This window comes from Carcharodon carcharias, chromosome 4 (genome assembly GCF_017639515.1).
Source record: "Carcharodon carcharias isolate sCarCar2 chromosome 4, sCarCar2.pri, whole genome shotgun sequence".
In the NCBI taxonomy this organism is placed as follows: domain Eukaryota; kingdom Metazoa; phylum Chordata; class Chondrichthyes; order Lamniformes; family Lamnidae; genus Carcharodon; species Carcharodon carcharias.
This window is the reverse complement of record NC_054470.1, coordinates 49,586,338-49,600,691: the sequence shown is the minus strand read 5'-3', so window position 1 is coordinate 49,600,691 and position 14,354 is coordinate 49,586,338. Positions and strand designations below refer to the sequence as shown.

The window sequence follows — 14,354 nt, the reverse complement described above, 5'->3', positions numbered from 1 at the left end:
TTTAGAGTCAACCACATTGCTGTGGGTCTGGAGTCACATGTAGGCCAGGCCGGTAAAGGCGACAGGTTTCCTTCCCTAAAGGGCAACTAGGTTATCACTGGACTTTTAATTCCAGATTTTTATGGAATTCAAATTCCACCTTCTGCCGTGGTGGGATTACCCTGAGCATTACCCTGGGTCTCTGGATTACTAGTCCATTGACAATACTACTACGCCATCACCTCCCCATAGTGCAGTAACAGTCAATGTAAACAATCAAACTAGTTTGGTTTCAGAACAGTAACAGGTGATAGAAATATCAGGCAGGTTAGTGGTGAGCTATCTGGATTCACTTCTGAAAACATTTCAGTCAGCTACCATGCCACATTGATAAAAAAAAATTCAACAGCTAAAAAAGCCAGCCTGATGTAAAAGCTATGGTCATACACAAATGTGTGAAGCATTTTTTTCAAACATAAAACTTAATTTCAAACAAGGCAGGAGAACCTTATACAGTAGGTCGTCACTTAACTTTATAGTTGCATTCATTTTAATGAGGCAACAAAGATTTTCCTATTATAACCAATGTAAAAGCTGTGGTTAGGATCCCAGAGAAACAGTAACATTATACCGAGAGCTGAAACACTTTACATTGCTAAATTCTTATATTTGTATTAAAAGGCATTCACAAGATAGATTTAAAATATAACTGACATATGCTAACTCTTTTTACTTACCTCTCAATCACCGCAGACCTCTCCTGAACTCACGTTGTAAGCGAGGGCTTGGGAGATGAGCAGCAAGAGACAGGAAGAACAGCTTCAGGGTGAGAGCAGCTTCGGTTTACGGAGGTGAGCCAGGAGCAGGAGGGTTGGCAGGATAGGCAGCAAGTGGGAGGGCTGGCAAGCAAGTTGCGTGACAAGTAGGAGTCACCACGGCAAAATTATGTCAAGCAGGTCATGCAACCTACGTCACACCCAGCACGAAACAATGTAAAAATGAAACTCCCAATGTCAAATGTGAATACTGGTCCCACAACCTGTGCAACATTTCTGTCTCCATTTTATGTAGCCCCGACTTAAGTCATTCTGCTTTAATGTGTCTAAAAAACCTCAGTGATTGACAGAGGTAGTTAATGCAAGCACTGCCATTTCAGCTAGATTTTTAAAGAGGAGTGTGATAAATAAACTCTGCAGTACCAATTTTTCATCATTTTCACTCAGATTTTTCCCCCTTTGGGCAATCGTGGAAGTGGTGGAAGGATTCCCAGGCTGAGTTTCAGCCCGTTGAGCCACGCCACGAACGCTGCTCTCATGGCCAACAAGTCCTGGTGTGGGAATTGAAACCAGAGCTTCCAGTACAGAACTAGTAGGGACACTACCACTGCACCACAAGAACTCCTTCCAGTACCACAAATCCCTCCATTCACTTAATTAATGATTTTTGGCAGTCCTGCTCATAATAAAGCAATTTCATTGGAGTGTTAATGTTGAAAACATGACACTATATTAAAATCAACAAGGTCACCACCAGAACAAAAACAGAATTACCTGGAAAAGGTCTGTTGAAGGAAGGGTCATGAGGACTCGAAACGTCAATTTTTTTCTTCTCCGCCAATGCTGCCAGACCTGCTGAGTTTTTCCAGGTAATTCTGTTTTTGTTTTGGATTTCAAGCATCTGCATTTTTTTGTTTTTATCTAAGGTCACCACCTGTGCTGCACAAAAACAAAACTTCTCCTGGTACAATGTTATAGCTGACTACACTAGCACCATCTATTTGTCATGATAGGAAACTACATTGAATTACTCACTTCGTATTCAGAATGAAATAAATTATTTATATTTATTGGAAGTTCAAATAGACAGGTCAATTAAAATATAAAAATATAAAATGTCAAAGGCGTGAGTAAAGGCCATTTTACAAAATAAAAGCTGTTACCAACTTTATTAAAATAGTCAATAAAAATTTCTACCTTTCAAGAGGGAAGGCTTAACTTAAAATGCTCTGAAGAGAGTCACATGGACTCAAAATGTTAACTGTTTCTCTCTCCACCAATGCAGCTAGACCTGCAGAGCTTTTCCAGCATTTTCTCTTTTTATTTCAGATTTCCAGCATCCAGTATTTTACTTTTATTAAAAAATACTTTGTAATATTCAATTGCTTGATTCTCATCCCTCAAAGTATCTGAAAAGATCAATAATAACAATCAATGAGTATAGCATGTTTATCTCAAACTGAGATGTGCTGATTGCCAAATAAAAAACAAAATCAGATTTGAAGCCCAAGCTCCCATAACAACCACCGCCACTTAACACCGAAACATGCCGAGGGGCTTCACAGGAGCATCATGTACCAAAGTATGACACAGACACGTATGGAGGATATTAGGTCAGATGACTGAAAACTTGGTCAAAGAATTGATTTTAGGAAGTGTTTTAAAGGAGGAAAGCAAGATAGAGCCAGAGAGGTGTAGGGAGAGAATTCTGGAGCTTGTGGCCTAGGCAACTGAAGACACAGCCATCAATAGTGCAGTGATTATGATTAGGAACGCACAAGAGGAATGCAGGTAACTTGAAGGATTGCGAGGCTGAGGGAGATTACAGAGATTGGGAATGGCAAGGCCATGAAGGGGTTTGTAAACAAGGATGAAAGTTTTAAAATCAAGATATTTTTAGGCCAAGAGCCGACATAGGTCAGTGAGCACAGGAGTGATAGGGGAAATGGACATGGTGCAAGTAGGGACATGGGCAACAGTGTTTTGGATGACCTCAAATTTACAGAGGGTAGAATGTGGGAGGCTCTCAGCCAGGGGCATCTTGAAATATGCGAGTCTAGAGTTAACAAAAGGCACAGATGAGGTATTCAGCACATGAGCTAAGACATGGACAAAGTCGAGCAATGTTAGAGAGATGGAACTAGGAATTCTTGGAGATAGTGTCACATTGGATCCTAAAATGAATTCCTGTCTCATATGCATACTAAGGCTTTGAACAGACTGGCCTGGGAGAGGGATGGGAGTTAGGGAACTGAGTTTGGAGCAGGGGCTAAAAACAATGGCTTCAGTCTTCCCAATATTTGATTGGAGGAAATTTCTGTTCATCCAATACACTGGATGTCAGATAAGCAGTCTGATAATTTAGCAACAGTGGAGTAGTTGTCAAGAGAGGTAGCAGTGAGGTGGAGCTGGTTGTTGTCAGCATACATTGAAAACTAACGTCATGCCTCTGGATGCCAAGGGGTAGCATGTAGATGAGAAATAGGAGGGGGCAAGTGTTAAATCCTTGGGGGACACTAGAGGTAAATGGTGTGGGAACAGAAAGAGAAGCAATTGCAACACTGGCTAGGATTAGATAGATGGGAATGGAACAAGTGTAGTTCAACCCATCTGGTCGAGAGTGGAGAGACGTTGGGAGGAGAATCGTGTGATCAGCCACATCAAAAGCTGCAGATCGAGACAGGCAAGGAAGGAAAGTTTACCTTTATCACAGTCACATAGGATGTTGTTGGTGACTTTGACAAAAGCTGTTTCAGTACTTTGGAAGAGGCAGAAACGTGATTGGAACCATTAAAACATGGCATTCCAGGAAAGATGGGAACAGGTTGGGAGGCATCACCATGTTCAAGGAAAGGGAGATTGGAGATGGGGCAGTAGATTGCAAAAATGGAGGGGTCAGGGGGACAAGAAGAGGGGTATTGATGACAGATTTAGAGGAGGAGCAACACCTGAAGGGAGAACCATTTATATCATTGGCTAACAGGAGAGCCATAGGGGAAGCTGGATGTTCAGCAGTTAATCAGGAACAGGATTGAGGAAACAGGAGGTAGGTTTTACAGACATGAGCTCAGAGGGAACATGAGGGGATAAAAAGAAGAGAAACTAGAGAAAGCTGCTAGATGATGGTGAGGGTAAGGAGGACCATTAAAGTAAGTTTGGCCAACGAGCTAGTAGAATGGAGGGATGTGGCACAGGCAGCAAAATTCCATATGCAGCAGTGAGAGCGAAGGGGGAGGGGAGAGGCAAGGTGGTAAGAGACAGAAATCCATGTATTTTGGAAATGGTCAGGTAACATAGCATATTGCCCTGCAATTTCCTTTACATTTGGCCCAGATACATGTAATCACCAAATAATAACTGTTGACATACAAGTCAAATAAAGGGCTTTAATTAAGCAATACCAACTTGGGAATGAAATTTTAACACAATGTTTATAAAATCATTATTCCCAATCTAACTTTCAGTGCATTAATTAAAAAGATTGGAGGTCAAATTATGGATTGTTAAGTAACCTCAATGTTGTAAAATCAACCTTGATCATTTATGGACTACACAGATGTACATCAGAATATGTATTTGTTTAAATTGAAGATATTTTTTGGGCCGGAGCACTGCTGTATAATTAATGTTTCATTTTACCACAATTTATTTGTTAAATTGAGATTTTAGGAGCCTTGCTATCTGATTCCAATATTAATACTTGATGCTTTAGTGTCTCAAAATTGATTTATACAGTAAAAGAGAAGCAGAAAGATAACGCAAACCAAGGAAAAAATGTAACAACAGTGGCAGCACAGCAACTATAATGAAGGCAGAAAGCGTTAAGGCTAATTATTTTTTAGGCGCAATTACAACTCTTTCCAATAGAAAATCTTAAGTGTTTATCATGAAAGTAACATTTTCAAGCTGTAGCACTGTATCTCACACCATTTTGAATACAAGAATGAGCAACATATCTGAATCAAATACTGGATGGCTCCCAAACCTAGTTGTGCAAGACACCATCAGCCATATGCCCAGGATCCATTTCCTATGCCAAAGCATGTATTTTTCTCATCAAAATCCATATAATCTCACCAAACACGTATTTATTCTGGTACTAATTTGGCCTTAGTTTCATCGCTGCTCGAAATGTATCCTTCTTTCTCCAAGAGGTGATCCGATCCTAAGGGAGGCTAAAAGGTTAGTTAAGGAAAAAGTGGGACCTATCAGAGATGAAGATGGAAACTTGTGTCTAGATGCAGAGGCTGTGGGAAGGGTTTTGAATGAATATTTTGTTTCCATGTTTATAAAGGAAAGGTGGGGGGGATATAGATATAGTAGTCCAGGAGGAACACTGCGAGATATTGGACAGGATAGTCATAAGGAGAGAGGAAGTACTCGAAGGGTTGAAACCCATGAAAGTTGATCAGTCACCAGGGACAGATGGATTGTTTCCGAAGCTGAAGAAAGTCAGGGAGGAGATAGCAGATGCTCTGAGGATGATTTTCCAATCTTCACTAGATACAGGGGAGGTACCGGAGGACTGGAGAAATGCAAACGTATCTCCATTGTTTAAAAAAGGATCAAAGGAAATGCCAAACAATTATAGGCCAGTTAGTCTTACATCGGTGGTGAGCAAATTAGTAGAATCAATCCTGAGAGATAGGATTAACTGTCATGTGGAAAGGCAGGGACTAGTCAGGGATGATTAGCATGGATTTGTTAAAGGAAGGTCTTGCCTCACAAATTTGATTGAATTCTTTGAGGAAGTGACAAGAAGGGTTGATGAAGATAGTGCAGTGGATGTTGTGTACATGGATTTTAGTAAGACATTTGACAAGGTCCCACATGGCAGATTGGTCAGAAAAATAAAAGTCCATGGGATTCAGGGTAATGTGGCAAACTGGATAAAAGGTTGGCTTTGTAACAGGAAACAAAGAGTAATGGTCGATGGATGCCCTTGCAAATGGAAAGTTGTCTCAGGTGGTATTCAACAGGGCTCGGTGTTGGGACCCTTGCTGTTTGTATTAGATATTAACGATTTGGACATGTACGCGGGGGGCACGATTGGGAAACTTGCAGATGGCTCAAAGTTTGGCCGAGTAGTGGATAGTGTAGAGGATAGTCATTATCTCCAAAATGATATAGATGGGTTGATGGAGTGGGCGGTAAAGTGGCAGATGGATTTTAACATAGAGAAGTGCGAGGTCATACATTTAGGGAGGTCAAACAGTTACAGGGATTATAAAATAAATGGGAATATACAAAGAGGGGTAGATGAAGTGAGAGGTCTTGGTGTACAAGTACACATGTCCCTGAAGACAGCAGTTCAAGTTGACAAGGTTGTAAAGAAGGCATAAGGAATGCTTTCCTTCACTGGCAGAGGTATAGAATATAAAAGTAAGGATATAATGTTGGAATTGTATAAAACACTGATGAGGCCACAACTGGAGTATTGTGTGCAGTTCTGGTCACCACATTACAGGAAGGACGTAATAGCTCTGGAGAGAGTGCAGAATGTTGCCAGGGTTAGAAAAGTGTAGCTACGAGAAGAGACTGGATAGGTTGGGGTTATTTTCCTTAGAACAAAGAAGGCTGAGAGGTGACTTGATTGAGGTGTACAAAATTATGAGGGAATAGATAGAGTGGACAGGATAAAATTATTTCCCTTGATGAAGAATTCTAGAACCAGGGGACATAGATTCGAGATAAGTGACAGAAGGTGTAGGAGGGACATGAGGAAGAATGTTTTTATGCAGAGAGTAGTGGGTGTCTGGAATTCGCTGCCCAGGTTGGTGGTAGAGGCAGAAACTCTAAACTCTTTTAAAAAGTACCTGGATCTGCACCTAAAGCGCTGTAAGCTGCAGGGCTATGGGCCGGGTGCAGGAAGGTGGGATTAGAAAGGGCACCTAGGTGTCCTCAGGCTGGCATGGACAAGATGGGCCGAATGGCCTCCTTTTGTGCTGTAACTTTTCTATGGAACCATTTCTGGGTCTCATTTCAGTGCAACATGTAGATTGCATAATGCAATGTTTCCTATATCACAACAGTGTTTACCCTTCAGAAAGTACTTTGTTGGCTATAAAGAACTTTGGGACACACTGTGATCATGAAAAGGTGCTAGAAATTCAATTACATTTTTTTCACATGCGATATTTTGATAGATAGTCTTCTGCCAATAGCTCAGTGATCAAATTATCAAGTCCACAATTTTGGAAACCCTTATAATCATAAAACGATTACAGCACTGAAGGCAGCTATTCAACCCATCATGTCTGTGCTGGCCCACTGAAGGAACATTTCACCTAGTGCCACTCCACTGTCTTTTCCCTGTACCCTTACAATTTTTTCTTTTTCCGATAATGATCCAATTCCTTTTTGAAAGCCTCACCTGACCCTGCCTCCGCCACACACCCAAGCAGTGCATTCCAGATCCTAACCACTTGCTGCGGTGAAAATCTCTCTCAAGTCACTATTGTTTCTTTTGCCAATTATCTGAAATCTATGTCCTCTGGTTCTCAATCCTTCCACCAACAGGAACAATTTCTCCTCATCCAGTCCATCCAGATTCATGATTTTGAATATTCTATCACATTTCCTTTCAACCTCATCTTCTCTAAGGAGAACAGTCTAAACTCCTCCAATCTTTCTCAATAACTGAAGTTCTTCATCCCTGAGGCCGTTCTCATGAATGGGCAAATTATTAAGTATCCTCAACAAGTGGTTCTGTACAAAACCATTGCAGAACAGCAGAATTTAACCATTCCAATAAATTAAATTTTAACAAATAAAGATCGACTTTTACACCTTAATATAAAGAACATAAGTAAGTTTGTTTTAACTGAAACAAAAAAAATAAAGTTCGGAAGAAAAATCCATCTACATGTCCCAAAAATGCTTTTCAACCTTCATCTAAGAATTTTCACAATTTCCCTTGCGAGTTAGCTTTGTAGTCTTTTGTACAAGACTATCATTTTTTCCCAGACTGACGATCACTGTGTATATGAGCTTGTTCTGAGACTGTCCAAATTTCATATAGAATCCTTATACCTATCATAGGGGAAGGGAATTCTATCCTATTGAGACTTGGATTCAAAGTCAGGTCTCAAGTTCTTTTTTAAAAAAGTTGCACCCTTGAATTTGTTTTATTTTAATTGCAAAAAAAAATGAATATTGCAATATGAAATAGCAACATTATTTACAGTAAGGATATGGGTGGGAATGGTGAGATCTTTTAAAAACAGACATTTTCAAAATTAAGCAACCATAAAGGCCCATCACCTTCCTGAGGAAAGTAACTCCACTCCCACATCACAATATGTGCAATCCGAGTAAACTGTCCTGAACATTCTGTGAAGGATTCAGTAACACTTGCAGTTTTAAGCCATCATAAAATGTGTGAGATAAAGTTTCAGCTTTGAATGCAATAGTCAATCCAGGCACAAATTGAGCTCATTTTGCAAAGTGCTTACCCCACCTCCCCCACCAACACACCACCCCTCTCCCCACAAGCTTGCACCCACTCACTTGCATATCTCCAAAACAAAATCTGCTGTGAACCAACGCAATGGTAGCATTCGAAAACAATTCATTTTCACCTTTTGATTTAAGAAGTACTTGATATAGTTAAGACTCAAAACTTGGTGTAGTCTGAATACAGCTGCAAACAAGCTCATCACAACATAAAGCCTTTTTAATCAGTGTCCAGGCCACCACCTGCAGGTAACCAGATTTTAAATAACTAGCACCATTTGCTAGTTACATTAAGGTATCGTAGTCAGTTTCTTACTAAATTAAAAAGTAATCAAAAGTTTTTAAAATGTGCCCATTTGTGTCCTTGCATCCAAAAGATCAGTTTAATTCTAAAAGCCTCCTTAAAGGTCCACAAATAGATACCATTCACAAAAACTCTCAATGGTGATTAATTTGATCTGGGGATGTGGCCAGGTATTTGTGCTTCTTTTAAAAACTCATGCAAAAGGTTCGTGCAAGCTCAGTTTGCGCTGAACATAACTGCCATTTGAAATTCCACAATGTTTTATGCTGGCTTTGTTGATCTCAAATTGCACTAAACAGAACACAGACAACTGAAAACTCCAGATCTTAATATATTAAGGGATTAAGAAGTAGCATTTGAGTCTCTGATCATTTAATACCAAGGCCAAAATGATAAAGACTAGACAACAGAATATCCGTCAGCAGCTAATATAATGCACAATAGATAAAAGAAAACATGAATAATTAAATCAAACACAACCTGTGAGCCTTGAGGAATGGAAGTGCACAATTGAACACAGGTCATCAATAATTCAATGCTTTGGCTTAAAACGAAACAGCATTTACTCATTTTCATCGTAAGGCTTTTGACAGGGTTGAACAGCTGCAAAACCTCATCTGCACAATTCTCAAAGTGCATATTGACACATTCTGTTTAATACGTATGTGCACATATTCATGTGACTACCTTATTTATCCATCATACTGCCCATCAGATTACCTCATATGGGCTGTATTCATTCATGATTGAAATAGGTGCCTTTAGTCTTCAACCAATTTCAATATGTTAGTTGCACAAAGCTTTGCATCTACTCATTTTGTTGTTTTAGCAACAGTGTCCTCAAGAAAAGCAACCAACTTTGAGGAATGAATCACCAATCACTATCAACCAATAAAAAGAAATGTGCATAGAGCAGTAATCAAGACCAGTGGAAAACAAGGAGAAAGTGGAGATTCAAAAACCAAGGGCTTGATTATTAGCTTTTATTTTGTGAGGGTGCATGGCATGTTGTTGGGGTAGAAATGCTTATTAATAATCTTAGGTGATGGTTAGACTATGAATAAGTAAATAAAGAATCATGAAATGCTGATTTATTTACCAATCCTTTGTGACTTGCCCTGCTTTTACATCCTTCACACCAATGAGCACTTTACACTGTTGCCTTAAAATACTTCAACACAAGTCATATTTTTAAAATTAATTTTTCAATAAAGGCATCACTTAAAGGCCATTTAACCTTGACCTAACCAATAAGTTTATTTCCCAATCTAATTTTAAATGAAGCTTAAGATGTTGCAGAAAATAACTAAATGTAGTTAATGTTTCTAAATTAAGTTCAGCAATCAACACAAAGTCCAACACAAAATTTTAAAAAAAGCAAGTTAATCAGGTAGCAGCAGTGGAGAGAGAAACAGAATTAACATTTCATGTCAAAAACAAAAATACCTGGAAAAACTCAGTAGGTCTGACTGCATCTGCGGAGAGGAATACAGTTGACATTTCGAGTCTGTACGACTCTTCATCAGAACTAAGGAAATAGAGAAATGAGGTGAAATATAAGCTGGTAGAGGGAGGAGGGGCAGGTAGAGCTGGATAGAGGGCCAGTGATAGGTGGAGGCAAAGAAGAGATTGCCAAAGATGTCATAGACAAAAGGACAAAGGGCTGTTGACGGTGGTGATATTATCTAAGGAATGTGCTCATTGGAACATGAAGGGTAGCAAGCAGGTCAAGCTAGTGGCAGATGGCCCTAGTGGGGGTTGGGTATTGAAATGGGCTAAAAGGTGGAGATAAAACAACAGATCAAAATAAATTTAAAAGTAGGTGGGAAAAGAAAAATATTTATTTTTTTAAATTATAAATTATTGGAAAAAGGGGGATCTGAAAGGGGGTGGGGACAGAGGAGAGAGTTCATGATCTGAAATTGTTGAACTCAATATTAAGTCCGGAAGGCTGTAGAGTGCCTGGTCGGAAGATGAGGTGCTGTTCCTCTAGTGTGTGTTGAGCTTCACTGAAACATTGCAGCAGGCCAAGGACCGACATGTGGGCACAAGAGCAGGGTGGTGTGTTGAAATGGCAAGCAACAGGGAAGTCTGGGTCATGTTTGCAGATAGGCCGAAGGTGTTCCGCAAAGCGGTCACTCAGTCTGCGTTTTGTCTCTCCAGGAGAGAGGGGAGGAGAGGAGACCGCGCTGGGAGCAGCAAATGCAGTAGACCAAATTGAGGGAAGTGCAAGTGAAGCACTGCTTCACTTGAAAGGAGTACTTGGGCCCTTGGACGGTGAGGAGGGGGGGGGAAAGTAAAGGGGCAGGTGTTGCACCTTCTGCGGTTGCATGGGAAGGTGCCGTGGGAGGGCTTTGAGGAGTGGGGGTGATGGAGGAGTGGACCAGGGTGTCCCGGAGGAACGATCCCTGCGAAAGCCGCCAGGGTGGGTGAAGGGAAGGTGTGTTTGGTAGTGGCATCATGCTGGAGTTGGCAGAAATGGCGGAGGATGATCTTTTGAATGCGGAGGCTGGTGGAGTGTTAAGTGAGGACAAGGGGATCCTATCATGGTTCTGATAGGGAGAGGAAGGTGTGAGGGCAGATGCGCAGGAGATGGGCTGGACACGGTTGAGAGCCCTGTCAACCACTGTGGGTGGAAAACCTGGGTTAAGGAAGAAGGAAGACATGTCAGAGGAACTGTTTTAGAAAGTGGCATCATCAGAATAGATGCGACCGAGGCGAAGGAACTGAGAGAATGGGATGGAGTCCTTACAGGAAGTGGGGTGTGAGGAGCTGTAGTCAAGGTAGCTGTGGGAGTCGGTAGGCTTGTAATGGATATTGGTGGACAGTCTATCACCAGAGGTTGAGACTGAGAGGTCAAGGAAGGGAAGGGAAGTGTCAGTGATGGACCACGTGAAAATGGTGGGGTGGAAATTGGAAGCAAAGTTAATAAATTTTTCCAGATCCAGGCGAAAGCATGAAGCAGCACTGAAGCAGCCATCGATGTACTGGAGAAAGAGTTGTGGGAGGGGGCCAGAGTAGGACTGGAACAAGGAATGTTCCACATAATCCATAAGGAGACAGGCATAACTGGGGCCCATGAGGGTACCCATAGCCACACCTTTTATTTGGAGGAAGTGAGATGAGTTTAAGGAGAAAATGTGCAGTGAGAGAACAAATTCAGCCAGACGGAGGAGAGTAGTGATGGATGGGGATTGTTTGGGCCTCTGTTCGAGGAAGAAGCGGAGAGCCCTCAGACCATCCCGGTAGGGGTCTGGATGTCCATGGTGAAGAGGCGGCGGTTCGGGCCAGGGAATTGGAAATTGTTGATATGATATAGGGTGAGAGAGGAATCGCGGATGTAGGTGGGAAGAGACTGGACTAGGGGAGAGAGAATGGTGTCAAGATAGCAAGAAATGAGTTCCGTGGGACAGGAACAGGCTGACACAATCGGTCTGCCAGGACAGTCCTGTTTGTGGATTTTGGGTAGGAGGTAGAAGCGGGCCGTCCGAGGTTGGGAGACTATAACATTTCAGGTCAATGGCCTCTCATTAGAACTGGTGTTGATGAAAGGTGGTCGACCTGAAACAATGACTGTTTCTCGCGCCACAGATGCTGACTAACCTGCTGAATATTTCCAGCCCTTCTTTAATTTCAGATCACCACCAGCTGCAGTAGTTTTCTTTAAAGTCCTATAAAGTATGTAATTCAAAGGTAATACAAAATTTGTTTAAAACCAATGAAACCAGATGCTGTGCTTTTAAATAAAGAACGGCTATTCCTCCTATATGCATATTTGACAAAGGCCATCATCACCTAACCTCTTCTTGCACTGTCCAACATACTGTCCAATTGCAGAATCACATCTCATATTGGACACTGTTTTGAGTTTGGTCTGTACCTTGCCTGTTGTGAACAGCAAAAGGGACATGCTGTTTGGTATGATGCACAAGTCTTTGGGACACATGGCCCACATACCTAGCATCACACTGGCACTGAAATTCGTATACTACATTATTCATTTATGTAATAGGCAGAACGTCCTTTGGCTTGACAGCATTGGCATTTTCTTGCAAATTGTCCCGAGTGCAAGATGAAAAACTTCAACAAAAAATCCTTTCCATCAGTATTCAAGTTCTGTCCTACCAAATTGCTCAATAATAAAGACTTACCTCACAGCTGATAAAGCCCACAAGGATCTTCTCCACAAATATTGTTTCACTGCAAATCTTTCCAAAGACAGCCACCAGATGGATTAGAAGCTTGTCTGCTCCAATCAATACAAACAAATTAAGCTTCCAAATGCCTTTTAAAAAAAATAGAAAGCATTGTTAGAAGTTATGAGACCCTATGAATCCACAGTCATGAAAATTCTTTCAGCCCTGCTGGTTAAGTATTGATGTTGACAACATTTTATTAGAGACACCCTTGCTGGCTTTGCAGTTTTAGGAGAAGTGAACGGGGGTGTAGGTGTGTAAAAGTCAGAACAAAACATTGATTAGATGGGTACATTTTTTGGAATGATGAAAATTTGTTTTACACAAATCTGGAATGATGCTATTTTCTAGATTATAACACACCACTCGAACACAGAGAAGGCAAAACGTTTTGTTTTCTAAACCTTTCCTCTGGTAAAGGACTTGTTAGTACAGAAAATGACTGGATCGGTATAAAATCAATATCATGCATTTATACAACTTATAACTGTACTTCAAATAGACATTTTAAAGCAAGTCAGCCAGAAGTAGAACACAAAATTTCCATGGTACTAAGAGTTCATTTAACAGTTTCAACCATTAGTTTACTGACACAATATACAAGCTATGCTAGTTCCCACCTAGGTTGCAAGCATATTTTGAGTGTAACAAGTACGCAGATAGAGAGCCACCATTCTTAAAGAGGTGGCTTTTGCAAACATAGGGTTAAAATATTCACAATTAATTTGAAGTCACTAATTTTAGATACAAGATCTTCAGGGCTTCATGTATTTTAAATATATATTTCAGCACCCCTTTTAGCCCCTACTCAACATTAGGGTTAAGACAATGTCAGTTGGTAATCCGGTATGATTAGCATAGCTGGAACAGCTTTGCTGTATAGGTTGAGCTTCCAGTGACGAGTGCACGTGGACGAGAGATGTATATTCAACTGCTTGGAGTGGTTAGTACAAAATGGTTGTAAACAGAGTGCATCGCAGAGTGCAACGTCTGGAATTTAGTGCAAGTGGGAATTCAGGGCACAGAGGGAGAAAATGCTGCTTTTTGCCTCCTTTGCCTGTAGTGATTCATGTTACAGGTACACAAATTAATCTACCTAAAACGTAAACTTGATCAAGTAATTATAAAGGCTAAAGTAAGTGGATTAAACATTTAAAGTAGGTTCCAGTTTTAAATTGCCTCATTCAGAGTAAGTTTGCTTTAGTGCCTTGGATATAACGGGGAAAGTATACACACTGCATTCTAACGTCTGCTTTAGCATCATTTCGCATTAGGGCTGTCAAAGGGTACACGACCCAGTTCGGTGTCATTTTGGAGTGGCTTCTCCCGTTTCCGGAGACTCTCACTCGCCCAGCACTTCCCTCTCACCGCCCCTTCAGAGACCTTGCTCTCAACAAGGGTTCAGACAGGGAAGGGGTGAGCGGCAGTGGGTCGGCAAGAGGGAGACAGTCAGCCTGTGGAAGAGACGGTGAGCAGGTGGCAACTCGAAACAGTTACCTTACAATATTTCTTTTGTATTTTTAATTTTTTAATGTAAAAATTATTTCATTTACCAATATAGGAATTTAGCAGCGTAAAGTATTTCAACATAGAGTATAAGGTTTTAATGGGTTTTTTTAATGAAGAAGGTCCTACAGATCCTAA

The 14,354-nt window shown here is 40.9% G+C and overlaps 1 protein-coding gene across 2 annotated transcripts in view; it reads right to left on the bottom strand.

The window, feature by feature from the left end:
- kank1a (KN motif and ankyrin repeat domains 1a) overlaps positions 1 to 12,799 on the bottom strand; it is a 230,304-nt gene extending 217,505 nt beyond the window's left edge. For both annotated transcript variants that reach the window (XM_041186282.1, XM_041186281.1), the window contains exon 1: positions 12,666 to 12,799. The gene's annotated coding sequence lies outside the window, so the exon portion shown is untranslated. The remainder of the gene's footprint in view (positions 1 to 12,665) is intronic.
- Between the last annotated feature and the right edge of the window lie 1,555 nt (positions 12,800 to 14,354).